The 17,209-nt window shown below is 47.7% G+C and overlaps 1 protein-coding gene across 1 annotated transcript in view; it reads left to right on the top strand.

Moving 5' to 3' along the window:
• LOC116985621 (solute carrier family 2, facilitated glucose transporter member 9-like) overlaps positions 1-17,209 on the top strand; it is a 210,570-nt gene that overhangs the window by 33,263 nt on the left and 160,098 nt on the right. The window lies entirely within an intron of this gene.

Raw genomic sequence — 17,209 nt, 5'->3', positions numbered from 1 at the left:
CTCTGAGCTCCAAGGCCTCGAAACACGCGGAACATCAGATGCTGGTTTACAAAATTAAAAGGCACAAAGCGCTGGGGTAACTCCGCAGGTCAGGCAGCATCACTGGAGAACGTGAGTAGGTGACGTTTCAGGTCGAAACTCTTTTTCAGACTGATCAGTCTGAAGGTGGGTCCCAAGCCGAATCGTCACCCATCTATGTTCTCCAGAGATGCAGCCTGACCCGCTGAGTTCCTCCAGCGCTTTGTGTCTTTCTCCTTGGTCTGGAGTTCTCTACTTTTAACCCTCAGATCTGTACTTTACCCTCTTCATTGTAGTTCCCCTTAAAATCCACCTCGCCCATCAAGCTTTTCATCATCCTGCTCCGGTGCCTGTCTTCCTTTGTCTCTCGGCCCTTTTTTGGTGATTTTTTTAATTATACAATTGTTTATTGTCATTTGAACCTCAAATGAGGTTCAAACGAAATTTGGTTTCTGCAGCCATACAACAAAAAGAAACAATTTCACAAGACACACAACCAACTCAATTCACACAAACATCCATCACTGTGAATCTCCTCGTCATTGTGGTGGGAGGCAAAGTCTTGTCTCTCCCCTGCTCTCCATCCTTTCCTGTTGTTAAAGCCCCCGGCGGGCGATGGCATGTCCCGTGGGCATTAAAGCCGCGCCGGGCGATGTAAGGCCCCGCTCCGAGTCGTTTTCAATCCCGCAACTCGGGCAGGAGAAGTTACCGTTGCGGGAGCTCTGAAAAGCGCTCTCCTACCAGGGACCCGTGAGCTCCCGATGTCACCATCCACCGGGCCTGCGGCTGGAGCCTCCGAAGCTCCGGAATCAAGTCGCAGTCGCGCGCCACCACAGCTCTCCACGCTCCGAAGCCGGCGAGCTCCACGATGGTAAGTCCGCAGGCTCCATGACTGGAGCCCCCAGGTCGTTCTGGCTGGAGGCCGTTCCACGGTGCTAGGCCCCAACGACAACGGAGACCCGACAGGAAAAGGTCGGGTCACCCCCGTACAGGGAAGAGAGCCGAAGGAATGGGTGATGTTTTCTGAAGAAGGGTCTCGACCCAAAATGTCACCCATTCTTTCTCTCCAGAGATGCTGCCTGTCCCGCTGAGTTACTCCAGCATTTTGTGTCTAACTCTAGTTGGCAGGTTATGGTAAACCTCAGTTACTTCCAGATTGGCATAAATGTCTCATTTTAGTTTATGGAAAATTTAGACTACAAATTATCTTGTAAAGTTAATCCGAACAATACTGCCCTGTGTACTAGTTACATGGAATAGTTTACTAGTTACATGGAAGATGATTCCACGTATTATACTAGCTACATGGAATAGCTTACTGGTCCTCCCCATGTCATGACCACCTGATTTGTGTACACACATGGTACATACTGTAGGAGCAAGTGTTTGGGAGACTGTTGGGATGGATGGGAATGGAGTTGCTGGCTGCTGTGGGGCTGCAGTCATCTTCTGCTGGGTGGGAATGGGGCATTTCCACATGCTTTCTCCCCAGGAGCTGGGTTGAGTCAACCAGAGCTGGGAACACTCATGGGGCTGTCCCACTGTACGAGCTAATTCAAGAGTTCTCCCGAGTTTTCCTAATTCGAACTCTAAGAATTACGGTAACAGCCGCTCGTAGGTACTCAGGGCTCTAGTGGATATTTTACAACATGTTGCAAAATCTTCATGAGTTTTCCCGAGCTTACTGCGTTTCCCGAGTAACTGCCGTTAGCATTACGAGCTGCTAAGAGATATCCCGAGCTCCGACGTACCCGCTATGTACCTTCTACCTGCTTACCATGAGTTTGATTTTTTTTTAAAAGAGCTCTTGGGCGAACTCGTACAGTGGGACAGGCCCATGAGCAGACTCATTCCTTCACTCAGAGACGGCTGGTGACTGCATTTCCCACTCCTGCTCGCTCTCCCACCATAAACACTGCCTTACACTGAAGGTAGACACAAAGTGCTGGAGTAACTCAGCGGGACAGGCAGCATCTCTGGAGAGAAGGAATGGGTGACGTTTTGGGCCGAGACCCTTCTTCAGACTCAAAGCAGTTCAAAGGAGTGCACATGTAAGCATAGCTTCAAAGCTACAGTATCTATAAATAAATACTGCAGTATCTGCTGAGTTTCAGTTTACAGTTAACATTTTTAAACTGCAGCTAAAAACTTATCTTTTCAATCAAGCTTTTACCTGACCTTACTTCTTCTGATGACATTGTAAAAATCACCTTTATTCTTTTGTATTTATCTCAGCATACCCTTCAGCAGCTTGTGTGCTCTTATAGTATACGGGACTCTGTATTTGACCTCAGTGTTTTTGTTTTTTGTCCATTTTTCCCCACTGGGTAGCGCAGTCAGCGATGGCAGCCTCGCCAACGGTCTGTCTGTCTTTTTGTCTTTTTTTGTTATTTTTAGTGTGTTTTAAAAGTATGTGTTAATGTTCTCTGGTTTGTTTTATGTGGGGGGTGGGGGAGGGTGTTGGGGAAACTTTTCTTTCAATCTCTTACCTTGCCGGAGATGCGGTTGTTTTCCGGCTCGTATCTCTGGTTGTTCTGCAGCCTGACATCATGGAGCTGGCGGCCTTGCTCGAGCCTTGCTTTGAGCCCCACCACGGGGACTTACCATCAGAGCCAATCCCTTGCCTGGGATCGACGCTCCAACCGTGGCCCGCAGATTTCAACATCGCAGTCTCGGGCAGAGGCTGATGTCGGGAAGCTCCAAAGTCACAGAAGGTTCGATCAGCCCCGACCTGGTGTCGATCCCCGAAGCAGGGAGCTGACATCCCCTCGATGTGGAGCCCCGACGCGGGGGACCTGACTGCCGGTTACGGGAACCAATATCGCCCCGTCAACGGAAGGCTTGAGAGCACTGACAGCGGGAGAACAAAGAATGGAAGAGATTTAACTTTTTTTCCGGCTTCCATCACAGTGAGGATTGTGGAGGAGTCACTGTGATGGATGTTATAATGTATTTGTGTGTTCTGTTGCTTTTTATTGGTATGACTATGGCAAATCAAATTCATCATATGTTGCAAAACATACTTGGCTAATAAAGTATTACTTGACTAAGTGGGCCCTGTTGGGTCCAATGTTCACACAGGAGGGCTGGTTCCCCAACGCAATATTCTACCAATTCCAATATTGGTGGCCAGTGGGGTGGGTGGGTGTGGAGGGAGGGGAGCGCTAGTATGGGTGTTGTGGGCCAAAGGGACTGGTTTCGAGAGGGCTAGTATGGACATTGTGGGACAAATGGATTCTTGGGCTGGTAGTTCAGTCACTCAACCTGGTGGGCTGGCAGCTCAGTCACTCGGGTCTGGTGGGCTGGCAGCTCAGTCACTCAGGCCTGGTGGGCTGGCAGTTCAGTCACTCTGGCCTGGTGGGCTGGCAGCTATGTCACTCAGGCCTGGTGGGTTGGCAGCTCAGTCACTGAGGCCTGGTGGGCTGGCAGCTCAGTCACTCAGGCCTGGTGGGCTGGCAGCTCAGAAACTGCCAGATATTCTGCCCAAAACAGATGAGTCTGTGAGAGAGAGGGTGGAGAATCAATTTTAGACATTTTTCATCTTTTTTTCTGGATCTCACAGGGAGCCAATGAAGGGAGGGAGAAAAATACTGGGGTGAGGTTTAATACTTGCAGAGTGAATACTTACTGATGGGCCGAAGGGACTCCTCCTGGGCTAGTACAGGCCTGATGAGTCAACAAGACTCTTAAAAAAAAAAAAAAAGATCTGAGTGAAATCTCAGTGAAAGGCACTTTTTCTGAGCTTTTCCTGGCCTGGCATGGGCATTTTGGGCCAAAATGCACCTCCTGGGCTAATACAGGCAAAAGGGACTGGTTTCTCAGCTGATAGGGGCCTTGTGGGCCAAAATTAGTGGTTTCAGGCAGGCCAAACAACTCATTTCATTTCCATTTCCATTTTGCATTGCAGTCTCAAGCACAGGGCAGGCCAAACAACTCATGGCATTGCCATTTAATTTCCATTTAGCATTGCAGTCTCAAGCACAGGGCAGGCCAAACAACTCATGGCATCGCCATTTCATTTCCATTTTGCATTGCAGTCTCAAGCACAGGGCAGGCCAAACAACTCATGGCATTATCATTTCATTTCCATTTGCATTGCAGTCTCAAGCACAGGGCAGGCCAAACAACTCATGGCATCGCCATTTCATTTCCATTTTGCATTGCAGTCTCAAGCACAAGGCAGGCTAAACAACTCATTGCATTGTCATTAAAAGCTAACAGATCATTTATTGCAAGTACATTGCAGACTCATAGTTCTGTTGTTTCACAGCTTAGAATCACAGTTGTGGCCTCTCCATTCGTGATCTTCCAGAATGACTGACTCGTGTCCAGGCATCCGGGGTTTTATAGTCCTGCCCCACCCCCCCACCCCATTTAGCATTTTTTCTAAAATTAATATACAGCGCAGACAGGAAGTGGTCAAGATGAGACTTTTAGTTGTATAGATTATGATTTACTCTCATTTTTTTTTAAAAATTATGTTTTTAGATCAATCTGTGCTTTTTATGCTATTCTGTCTATGTCCTTACTGTTTTAAATTGTATTTTTGTTTAGAACTGTGTATTTGTGGAAAGCACTGGGTTGCACTCAATTGTATGAAAAGTGCTATATAAATAAAGTTATTTTATTATTATTTCAATGGCATTAAGTATTTAAAGAATATTTCACTTACAGTATCGTGGAATAATAAAGAGGCTACCTGGACTAGCAAATCCACTCTGACTGTTTTGAAGATCCATTTGTCCCTTGCTTTGGTTCTCTCCACGATTCCCTCCAATTTTTTTAATGCTTAAATATTTATCCAGTTTGCCCCTTTGAAGACTAATATAGAAATCTTCATCTACGTACACACTCCCCGAAGGTTAGATGATGGACTGCTTCCAATTATTTGGGTTGTTAAGTCACTGAAGGGTTTGATCTGCAGGCTCTGCCACATAAGACAGCAATCTCTCAACGTCAGGGCCATGTATACCACCTTGTTTCCTGAAGTTAATAACTAGCTCCTTCATCTTGCTGACGTTGAAGGAGGAGATTGTTGTCTTGACACCATGTTACTAATCGCTGTACTCCGTCTCGTCTTTGATGGAGAGTCCGAAGCATCTTCAGACTAAGAAGGGTCCCAGTCAGAAACGTCACTTGTCCATTTTCTCCAGAGATGCTGCCTGACCCGCTGAGTTATTCCAGCAATTTGTGTCCATCTTTGGTATAAACCAGCCATCTGCAGTTCCTTTTTATTCCAATAGATCAAGGTTGCCTGAGAGGCTAGAGTTGATGTGTATCATGACCAAGCTCTCGTAGCACTTTATAATAGTGGATGTTAGACCACCAGACAGTATCGCAAAGCCACACTGACTCCTTTACTTTGAGACAGGGATGATCGAATGGTGAAAGGCTTGGATAGAGTGGATGTGGCGAGGATGTTTCCACTAGTGGGAGAGTCTAGAACCAGAGGTCATAGCCTCAGAATTAAAGGACGTTCCTTTGCGAAGGAGATGAGGAGGAATTTCTTTAGTCAGAGGGCGCTGAATCTGTGGAATTCATTGCCAAAGAAGGCTGTGCAGGCCAAGTCAATGGATACTTTTAAGGCAGAGATAGATAGATTCTTGATTAGTACGGGTGTCAGGGGGAATGTGGTTAGGAGGGAGAGATAGATCAGCCATGATTGAATGGTGGAGTAGACTTTATGGGCTGAATGGCCTAATTCTGCTCCTATCATTTATAAACTTTTGAATAACATTTCTCTTAAACCAGGTGAGAACCTCGAGTGCAATAGAAATGATCTCTGGCATATGACATTTCTACCCTGGGTGAAGAAGACACTGACTATCTTTCCGATCTATGCCTCACAATATAATGTATATCTATCAGGTCATTGGAGAAGAAACTTGATATTGCACGGTACTGGAGAAGGAGAACTTCTCTTCAGGTTTGGGGTGGCATTATCCAGAATACAAAACTACAGATGGGAAATTCAAATTAAAAGAAAATGTTGGAAACATTCAGCAGGTCAGGCAGCATCTGTGCAAAGAAAACTGGAGTTAACATTTCAGGTCACCTTATCAAGCTGGGAAGGAGCGAAGACGAGTCAGCTTTAAGTTGCAGAGTGTGAGGCAAACCATGGGTTGGACAAAGGAATATTGCTGATTTGGTAGGACTAGGCTATAACCAAGTTGAAGAAGTCTTCTGGTTGATAAGTCAATTAGGGCAGTTAGAGAGACAAGGGGGTGGTAACTAAAGGCTTATATGGACAAGCTGTGAAATGCAGGCCAGAGATGTATGAAATAACCACAGTTCCGACAGGCCAGGAGGTAGAGAAGAAACTGAATTACAGATAGATGAGTAATAGTCAAGACACAAAATGCTGGAGTTACTCAGCAGGACAGGTAGCATCTCTGGATAGAAGGAATAGGTGACGTTTCGGGTCGAGACCTTTCTTCAGACTGAGTCACACCGAGTTGCTCATTTTTTAATCAAACAGAGCTGGGTAAATACCTGATAATAGACAATAGGTGCAGGAGTAGGACATTTGGCCCTTCTAGCCAGCACCGCCATTCAATGTGATCATGGCTGATCATCCACAATCAGTACCCCGTTCCTGCCTTCTCCCCATTGTTGTTGGGCTCTGTTGTTAGAATAACTAGAATAACTCCCACCCAGTGATTAAGATCCATAAACTTTTATTAGCATTAGAGCATAGGTAACTTCATCTTAACACATAACTAGACTGGGCAAGAAAGGGAAGAGAGGCTTTTTATTGGACTAGTGGGCGGAGCTACAATATGACATAACATGAGTGACACTGATCTACATCCTCCCTCTTAAAGAATTAAATGTCAGTACAAAAACATTAACTAAATAAGGCATGCATAGCAGTTGATAATAAGCTGGAGAAAGTCCAACATAGCCCAGGTACTTCACGGTGGGCTTGCAAACACGACCAGAACATGTGCGATATAAACCATCTCCGTTTTTCGCCACCGGGGACAGAGTCGATAGCATGATGGGTGGCGGAGATTGAAACGGCATTCCTGGCGATGAAACAGGGGACTTTGGCACAGGCGGAGGTGGCGTCGCCACTGGCAGAGCAGCCGTTTCAGAAGTGGGTTGTTGTGCTGATACAGACGGACCGATGCCGCTGGACGTGGATGGAAGTACACTTGTGCGGTCAGGATAACACGGAGGTGGAGCCGGCTCATTCACAGGCAGGATATTTTTTCTGTTACGTCTGTAGGTGCCGCCATCAGCACTGACCAAGTATGAGCGTGGCTCTGAGGCAGTTCCAGAAATTACACCTTTGTCGGTTTGCAAACGAACCATCTGCCCCTTGGTTAATGGTGGCAGCGGCCTGCTTGTTTTGTCATACCACTGTTTTTGAACGTCATGCTTTTGCTACCGCCAGGACTGGACTCCGATGGTGGGACCACCTGTGGAATCAATGCCTGATTGGCCACAGGCACCGTGGCTCGGGTCTACCTTGACAATAAACGTTGAGCAGGTGAACCCAAGATGGGGTCGCGGGAGATGTTGCATAGGTTGAGCAGGTCCACATACACATCGGAATTAGCTCTGTGGGATCGTTCCATGAGCTGTTTGGCACTTTTGACAGCCCGTTCAGCTAGTCCATTCGACTGTGGATATTCAGGGCTACTGGTGATGTGGCAAAAACCCCAGCATGCAGCAAACTGCTTGAAGTGTTGGCTGGTAAATTGACTGCCGTCATCAGATAGCAGTATGCAAGGAGCTCCGTGGTCTGCAAAATGGCGAGCGAGTTTTAAAGCTACCCCGCAAGAAGTAGGGCTGCCAAGAAAATCGATGTCAAACCAGCCGGAATACGAGTCGACAAGTACCAGTTACTGCTTGCCATGCCATTCAAGTATGTCAGTTGCCACTGTAGACCATGGGAGGGCAGGAGCTGGTTGTGAGAGAAGTGGTTGCTTTTGTTGATGAGTTGCCAAGCTATTACACACTGCACAGGATGCCACATTCTCGAGGAAGTATTCAGCCATACCAGGCCAGTAAAACATGTTTTTTGCTCGTAAGACAGTAGCTTCAGTGCCTGGGTGCCCTGCATGGACAGCGTTAAAATACTTGCTGTGCAGCGAAGCAGGAACCACAGCCTTATGGCCTTTTACGTTAATGCCGTCCTGCAGCACTAGCTCATCGCGGACGGCAAAGAAGGGCCGAACTTGCAGCGGTACCAGCCACGCTTAATGACGGAGGCGAGCAACTGTAAAGTACTGTCAGCAGCAGTGTGGGCAACCAGGACGAGGGAATAATAGACACAGTCATTACGATAAAGTCATCATCCGGCGAGGGCAGCCCTTGCAGGTCTTCCGAGGTGCACTCAAGAGAGTGTCAGCCAGGTGCATATCCTTACCACGCATGTAGGTCAGGACAATGTCATATTTTTGAAGTTGCAGCAACATCTGCAGCAGGTGTCCTGGAGAGGCATGAATCAGTTTGTTAAAGATGCTGACCAGAGGTTGGTGGTCAGTTTCAATCGTGACCATATGTCCAAAGATAAAGTCGTTAAATTTCTTGCAGGTGAAAACGACTGCTAGCAGCTCAGTTTCAACTTGGACATAGCGTTGTTCTGTGTCAGTCATGGTGCGCGAGGCATAGGCGACAGGCTTGTTGCCGTTACCATCATTTTGAAGACATGCTGCGCCAAGTCCGTGTTGTGAAGCATCACTAGTCAGTGTGACCGGTCGTTTAGGATCAAAATAAGCGAGAGTAGGAGCACAAGACATCTGCTTAAGAGTGTCCAATGCCCTCTGCTGGTGCTCGTGCCAGGTCCAAGCATTGTCTTTGTGTGTAAGCTGGCACAGCGGGGCTGATATTTCACTGAAGTCCGGAATAAATTTGCTCAAGTATTTAACCATGCCAATGAATCTCTGACGACTGAACACGTCTGTGGGTGCTGGGAGCTCATTGATGGCACTGGTTTTCGCCGGATCAGTTTTTAGGCCGTCCATAGTGAACACATGGCCTATGTATTTCACCTCACTTACCCTGAATTTGCGTTTTTGAGGGTTTAGCTTGAGGTTGATGGCATTGGCGTGATCCAGGACATTTGTCAGAACAGCATTGTGTTCTTCGATAGTTCGTCCAGCAACGAGGATGTCATCTACTACAATGGAGCATGGGTAACCTGCAAACAATTGCTCCATAGCTCATTGAAATACTTCACTTGCAGAGCTTAGCCAAAAGGCATGCGAAGAAATCTGTATCGCCCGAACGGTGTGCTGAAGTTAGTTAACTTAGAGGAGTTGCGTTCCAGCGGAATCTGCCAGAATGAACTCTTGGTACTGTGAATACAGTTGCCTCAGCCAGCTGCACTGCAATTTTGTCCACAGTGCACATGGGATAGTGAGGTTGTTTAATGGCTGTGTTTAATTCAGATTCAGATTCAGATTCAATTTTAATTGTCATTGTCAGTGTACAGTACAGAGACAACGAAATGCATTTAGCATCTCCCTGGAAGAGCGACATAGCAAATGATTTGAATAAATAATAATAAGTGATAATAAGTGTCCGGGGGGTGGGGGGGTGATTGGCAGTCACCGAGGTACGTTGTTGAGTAGAGTGACAGCCGCCGGGAAGAAGCTGTTCCTGGACCTGCTGGTTCGGCAACGGAGAGACCTGTAGCGCCTCCCGGATGGTAGGAGGGTAAACAGTCCATGGTTGGGGTGAGAGCAGTCCTTGGCGATGCTGAGCGCCCTCCGCAGACAACGCTTGCCCTGCGTATGGGATAGTGAGGTTGTTTAATGGCTGTGTTTAATTCAGATTCAGATTCAGATTCAATTTTAATTGTCATTGTCAGTGTACAGTACAGAGACAACGAAATGCATTTAGGCCTGCAATCGCAAATGAGGCATTTAAGTCCTTGGGATTGATGCAAATCCATATTTTGTCCTTATTCTTCTTTGTTACCACAACCATGGTCAAGACCCAATCTGAGGGGTCAGCGATGGGGACAATTACACCTAGAGACACCATTCTGTTGAGTTCACTTTGAACACGGTCCTGCATAGCATGGGGAATCCTGTGTGCTTGACGAACAACTGGAAGTAACTCAGGGTTAATCGAAATTGTGTACCTTGGGCGACCTTGGGTTCTTGAAGCTTATGTGGTAAATAAGACAGGGAGTGAACATCTAAATCATACCCTTCGCTGGCAGCCTGCAAATCCGTGGGAGCTGGTTGAGAGCGTTCCGAGAGCAGTCTCTCATGGTCGAGTGAATTGACAGATTGTCTTGTTTGAACTCTGTTGCTAGGCGAGTGGCAGCATTTGAAGAAGTGGTTCCTTTTTTTACAGAAACCACAACATTTTCCATACGCAGGGCAACGGTCACGAACTGCAACATGCGAACCCCCAAGTTAAAACAATTGTCTATGAGTTTAACGATAGAATGGCGAGAGGCTTGATAAGATGTGCCAGCAACATCAATGTCATGAGCAGAGTGGGGGCCATGTCCTAAAACTTTTGTATGAGCATCAGCCATTTCAGCAACGAGGCAGCGGTTTTCAGCAGTCTCTAGAGTAAGCTCAGTATCTCTCAGTAATTCATCCCCTAATTTACCATTGCGGGCACCTTGGACAAGACGGTCACAGACTAAGCTGTCACATAAATCCCCAAAATCGCATCGACTGGCAATGTGCTTCAAAGCACTAACATAAGTTTCAACCGGTTCGCCATGCCTTTGGCTTCGTGAAAAAAACAAATGCCTCTCCATGATTAAGTTAGTTCTTAACTCACATAACCGTCGGAACTTGCGTAGCAAGCATTCGGGGTCCCAGATAGATTCAGTGCGATCAATCTGGGCACCAGCCAGGTCGAACCAAGCTGGTTCATAGTGAAATCTTCTGGCATGTCGAGCAGCTTCTGTGCCTGCCAGATTTAGGGGGATTGAGGCACGAACACCTGGAGCAGCGGCCGGGTGAGCCGCTGCTATGTAAATGGTTAAATCTCCTTCAAATATGCGCCGCCTTTCTGCGAGGTCTTCGTCAAACACCAGGATCTCTGGTTTTCTGAGAGCAGAAACCATGGTATAACATATAACGTAGAAAATTACAAACAAAAATAAAAGCAATATAATTAGGTAAGGAGTGAGTCCGTGACTTCTGACACCATGTTGTTGGTCTCTGTTGTTGGAATAACTTAACTCACACCCAGTGATTAAGATCCAAAGACCTTTATTAACATTACAGCATAGATAAATTCATCTTAACGCATAAAGGGCCTGTCCCACGATCATGCGACTCCTTTCGGCAAGTGCAACCTAACGTGGTCGCTTGAGCCGTACGGCCTCGCGGGGCCAGTCCCACTTCGATCGCCGGAGCCGTATGGAGTTGTGCGGAGCAGGTCCCGACATCGCGCGCGGCTCCGAAAAACTAACCGTGTTCAAAAATTCCGCGCGGCAACAGCCTGCCGGCCCGCAGCCGCCTCGATGCCGTACGCACCGCCTCGACGGGCATACGCAGTGTCTTGATGCCATACGCAGCGTCTTGACACTGCGCACGCCCTTCGGACTTCGCTTCACTCACTCGACCTCCGCGCGGCCCCTGCTTCCGGTTTGGTCGCGTTCGCCGCATGTAGGCGCATGCTGGTGGGACAGGCCCTGTACGGGGATCACTCGACCTCCGCGCGGCCCCCGCTTCCGGTTTAGTCGTGCTTGCCGCATGCAGGTCGCATGCTCGTGGGACAGGCCCTTAACTCTAGACAGGAGAAGATAGGGAAGAGAGGCTTTCTATTAGACTAGTGGGCGGAGCTACAGTATGACTCATAACATGATTGACACTGATCTACACCATATCCCCTGACTCGCTATCTTCAAGAGCTCTATCTAGTTCTCTCTTGAAAGTATCCAGAGAACCGGCCTCCACCGCCCATCGAGGCAGAGAATTCCACAACTCTCTGTGTAAGAAAGTGTTTCCTCATCTCCGTTCTAAATGGCTTACCCCTTATTCTTAAACTGTGGTTCCTGGTTCTGGATTCCCCCAACATCGGGAACATGTTTCCTGCCTCTAGCGTGTCCAATCCTTTAATAATCTTATATGTTTCAACAATAAGCCCTCTCATCCTTCTAAATTCCACAGTATACAAGCCCAGCCGCTCCATTCTCTCAGCATATGACAGTCCCGCCATCCCGGGAATTAACCTGGTGAACTTACGCTGCACTCCCTCAATAGCAAGAATGTCCTTCCTCAAATTTGGAGACCAAAATGGCACACAATACTCCAGGTGGTATTGTTGAATATCAGGTATTTTCCAAAGGCTATAATGTAGCCATTAGGCTGAAGAGTTGATGCTCCTCAAGCTTACAGTGGGCCTTCTTTAACATGGCTTTTCCTTCCTGTGGATGTATAATCACCCTTTGACAACTTGTTCTCTCCATCGACATGCTCATTTGCCTGGGTGAACTTGTTCTCAATTGAACAACTGTTTCAGTTCACCTTGGGGCCTTGGGACATTTGGCCCTTCTAGCCATCACCGCCATTCCATATGATCATGGCTGATCATCCAAATCAGTACCCTGTTCCTGCTTTCTCCCCATATTCCTTGATTCCATTAGTCCTAAGAGCTGTATCCAAATCTCTCTTGAATACATTGATAGGTGGTGACCCGAAATGTCATCTATGCAGATCCTGCCTGACCTGCTGAGTTACTCCAACACTTTCTGTTTTACTCAAGATTCCAACATTTGCAGTTCCTTGAGTCTTCCATGTATGTGTTCATTGTAAAGTTAATTATTCCGTTCCCTACTGAATTCTGAGTTAATTCACTATTTATAATGTGATCAATATCTACTCTGACATTGAGTTTATTTGTAAAGGCCAGAGATACTTATTACACTTTTAAATACTAGATTTCTAACATGTTGATGGTTTCATGGTTCCTATGCCTTCATTTCAGTCATACAAAATTATGAGAATCATTTGAAGATGATATTCATGGCAAGCTTGTGGCTATTTTGCTAATGTTTGTGTTTTATTGTGCAATATCTTCTCCAAAACAAGAAGGATGCATGGGACGGGTATAGGCAGCTGCGATCAAATGCATCCCTGGAGGAGTTTCTGGAATTAAGGAGTAAACTGAAAAATAGATATCAGAAGTTCAAAAAGGGGCCAGGAGATAGCTCTGGCGGGTAGCATTAAGGACAATCCCAAAAGATTTTATAAATACATAAGGGGGAGAAGGGTAACTAGAGAGAGAGTGGGACCTCTCAGGCGCCACTGGAGATGGGCAAGGTTGTCAATGAGTATTTCTCCTCTATATTTACAGCGGAGAAAGACAGAAGGGCGGAGAAACTTGGGGCAGTCAATGGAAGTGCCTTGAGAGCAGTCAGTGTTACCGTCGAAGAGGTACTGAAGGTACTATCGTGTATGAAGGTAGACAAATTTCCAGGGCCTGCAGATATATCCAAGGACATATCTGATAGCAGGAAGCGAAAGAGGAAATTGCGGGAGCCCTGGTTGAAATTTACGAGTCATCCTTAAGGGGCTGTCCCACTATGGTGACCTAATTTGCGAGTTTAGAAGAGTTTGCGCTCGCCACAAACTCGCAGTACGGTTGACACGAGGTCCTAGGAGGTCACTTTAACTCTCCTTCATGCTTGAGAGAAGTTCCCGCATACTCGCAGCCTCAGTTTGGTCGAGGAAAATTTCATCATGCTGAAAAATTTTCTGCGAGTAAAAATTGGTCGGATTGGTTCTTTTGAACTCATAGTGCAGTGGTAGTGGGGTCGTCATGTAGTTATAGGCAGTCGATGGTAGCCGTAGGCAATCTCCTTGGCTGACCGGGTATTTTAATTGGCTCATTGGAGTTTTCAGAACCAAGGAAAACCGACCGGTAATGTAAAATGCCCGTAAAAGTTTATTAAAAGTTGTCTGGCTTCTTGAAAGCGTCTCCACTCCTTCTCCCCCCCTTCTCCCCCCCCCCCCTTCTAACCCCCTTCTACCCCCCTTCTCCCCACCTTCTCCTCCCCCCCTTCTCCCCCCCCTTCTCCCCCCCCCTTCTCCCCCCCCCCTTCTCCCCCCCCCCCCTTCTCCCCCCCCCCCCTCTCCCCCCCCCCCTTCTCCCCCCCCCCCTTCTCCCCCCCCCCCTTCTCCCCCCCCCCTTCTCTCCCCCCCCCCTTCTCCCCCCCCCTTCTCCCCCCCCCCCTTCTCCCCCCCCCCCTCTCTCCCCCCCCCCCTGCTCTCTAAAAGACTTAAGGGCCTGTCCCACTTGAGCGTCATTTGCGTGTCGCGCAGATGGCACACAAAGATATTGTACATCCCAAAATCCTGGCGCGCCGCGCACATCAACACACACCATACGCGCGTAATGCGCACCATGCGCGCATCACGACGCACGATGCGTGAATGATGTCGCGTAAATTACGCCCAAGTGGGACAGGCCCTTTACCGTACACTGACAGCCGTCTTTTACCTTTCTGTTCATCGCTGGTGTGAATTTCAGACAGCGCTCCCCCGCTTTTCCTGGCCCCCACCGGGTGTTTTTGTGTGTGTGTGTGTGCTGACTGTCGATCTGACTCGTGGTTTCATTGCTGATGATCGATCCAGCTTAAAATACAGGAGAAGTGCCGGAAGAGGGTGGCAAATGTTATGTCTCTTTTCAAGAAGGGCTGCAGGGAAAATGCTGGGAACTATAAGCCGATGAGCTTAACATCTGTAGTTGGTAAGTTGCTGGAGAGTATTCTGAGGGATAGGTTATACAGGCATTTGGATGGTTAGGGATAGTCTGCATGGTTTTGTACGTGGGAGGTCGTGTCTCACAAATCTTTTTTGAAGATGTGACCTAAAAGGTCGATGAGGGTAGGGTTGTAGATGTTATGTACATGGATTTCAGTAAGGCATTCGACAAGGTTCCACATGGAAGGTTAGTTCCAGAGCTGCCCCACACCATCCTGGCCACACACACATCTCCACACTACCTTCAGGTAGAAGGTACAGGAGCCTGAAGGCTGCAACAACCAGGTTCAGGAATAGCTACTTTCCCACAGCCATCAGACTATTAAACTTGGCTCGGACAAAACTCTGAACATTAATAGCCCGTTATCTGTTATTTGCACTTAATCAGTTTATTTATTCATGTGTGTATATATTTATATAATGGTATATGGACACACTGATCTGTTTTGTAGTCAATGCCTACTATGCCTACAGTCATTCCAGGTGCGACAGAGGTTCACTTGTATCTCCTCCAACCTCATCTATTGCATCCGCTGCTCTAGATGTCAGCTGATCTACATCGGTGAGACTATGCGGAGGCTGGGCGATCGTTTCGCCGAACACCTCCGCTCGGTCTGCAAGAACCTACCTGACCTCCCGGTGGCTCAGCACTTCAACTCCCCCTCCCTTTCCCCATCCAACCTCTCTGTCCTGGGTCTCCTCCATGGCCAGAGTGAGCAACACCGGAAATTGGAGGAACAGCACCTCATATTCCGCTTGGGGAGCCTGCATCCTGCGGGCATGAACATTGAATTCTCCCAATTTTGTTAGCCCTTGCTGTCTCCTCCCCTTCCTCAGCCCTCGGGCTGTCTCCTCCCATCCCTCCGCCTCCTTTTTCCTTTCTTCTCCCCGCCACCCCCCATCAGTCTGAAGAAGGGTTTCGGCCTGAAACGTTGCCTATTTCCTTCAGCAGACAGTACTTGTGGAGAGAGAAACAGAGTTTAAAAATTCAAATCAGTGACCTTTCAACAGAATTTGCTATGTTAAAAATCATAAACCTAAAACATTATACGGTTTCTTTATGCACAATAACTATGTGTGTGTGTCTGTGTGTGTGTGTGTGTGTGTGTGTGTGTGTGTGTGTGTGCGTGTGTGTGTGTGTGTGTGTGTGTGTGTGTGTGTGTGTGTTTCGTCCTATATCTGTGAACTTTTTGATCCTAGAAAGTTTAAGAACAACCCAAACTCACCCATTTTGGAAAACAAACAATCCAACTGATGTCATAATGCACTCGCAAGGCAGGAGGGGCCACTCCAGTGCTCGCGGTGAACGAGGAGTGGCGGCGGCTGCCGGTGCCCCGCGGCTGCCGGTGCCCCGCGGCTGCCCGCTACCCCCCTTCTCTCTACTCCCCCTCCCTCTCTACCCCCCTCCCTCTCTACCATCCCTCTCTACCACCCCTCTCTCTACCATCCCTCCATCACTACCCCCTCCCCCTCTACCCCCTCCTTCTCTCTCTCCCCTCCCTCTCTACCCCCACTCTATCTCCCCTCCCTCTCTACCCCCTCCCTCTCTAGGGATTGAAGAAGGAGGGTGAAGAGGAGGGGGAGGGAGTGCTGGGGATGAGGGGAAATGAGCCACGCCTGCGCAGTTGGGGGCTATGTGTGAGTGGTGGAATATTGCGTTGGGGGAACGGGTGAGTGGTGGAATCTTGCGTTGGGGGAGCAGACCCAATGGGTCTACACTTGGTTTAGTAACCTTTAAATGTTGTTATTGTACCTGCTTCAACTACTTCTTCTGGCAGCACTTTACATATGCCCACCATTTCAAGGCCAATACAATATACTGATACTGAATTTGAAGCTAATGGGATGAATTTTGTAATAATTATGCTGAGGGAATGGTAAATCTAAAAAAAAACCCAGATTGTAATGGCTGGAGAGGTTATTCAGCAGTATGCAGCTGAACCTTTCCCTGTCAGCTAGACGAAGGGGGTTATGACTGACTTCAGAAAGCAAAGCAGTACATGTACCCTGGTGATGCATTGATGGCGGCGAAGTAAAGATGGTTACGAAGTAATACATTACCGGCAATTTATCCTGGACCAGTCATGTCAAAGCAATGGCCAAGAAAGCACGCCTCTACTTCCTGGCATGGCTTCGGAAGTTCGGCATGTCCTCAACAACTTCTACAGATGCGCCGTAGAAAGCATTTTCTCAAAATGCATCACAGCTTGGTTTGGGAACAGCACCATCCAAGTCCGCAAGAAAATGCAGGGAATTGTGGACGCAGCCCAGACCATTACACAAGGCCAGCAGCTTAATCAAGGACCATTCTCACCCTGGTCACTCCCTCTTCTCCCCTCTCCTGTTATCAGGCAATTGAACCATCCTATCATCAACTATAGAGTGGTTCTGACCTATCATCTACCTCATTGGAGATCCTTGAACTTGTCTGGACTTTATCTTGCACTAAACATTATTCTTTATATTCTGTATCTCTACACTGTGGATGGTGCTTGATT

The sequence above is a fragment of the Amblyraja radiata genome, chromosome 1, assembly GCF_010909765.2.
Source record: "Amblyraja radiata isolate CabotCenter1 chromosome 1, sAmbRad1.1.pri, whole genome shotgun sequence".
Classification (NCBI taxonomy): Eukaryota; Metazoa; Chordata; class Chondrichthyes; order Rajiformes; family Rajidae; genus Amblyraja; species Amblyraja radiata.
The sequence above is the reverse complement of the archived record's forward strand: the minus strand, read 5'-3'. Positions and strand labels throughout refer to the sequence as shown.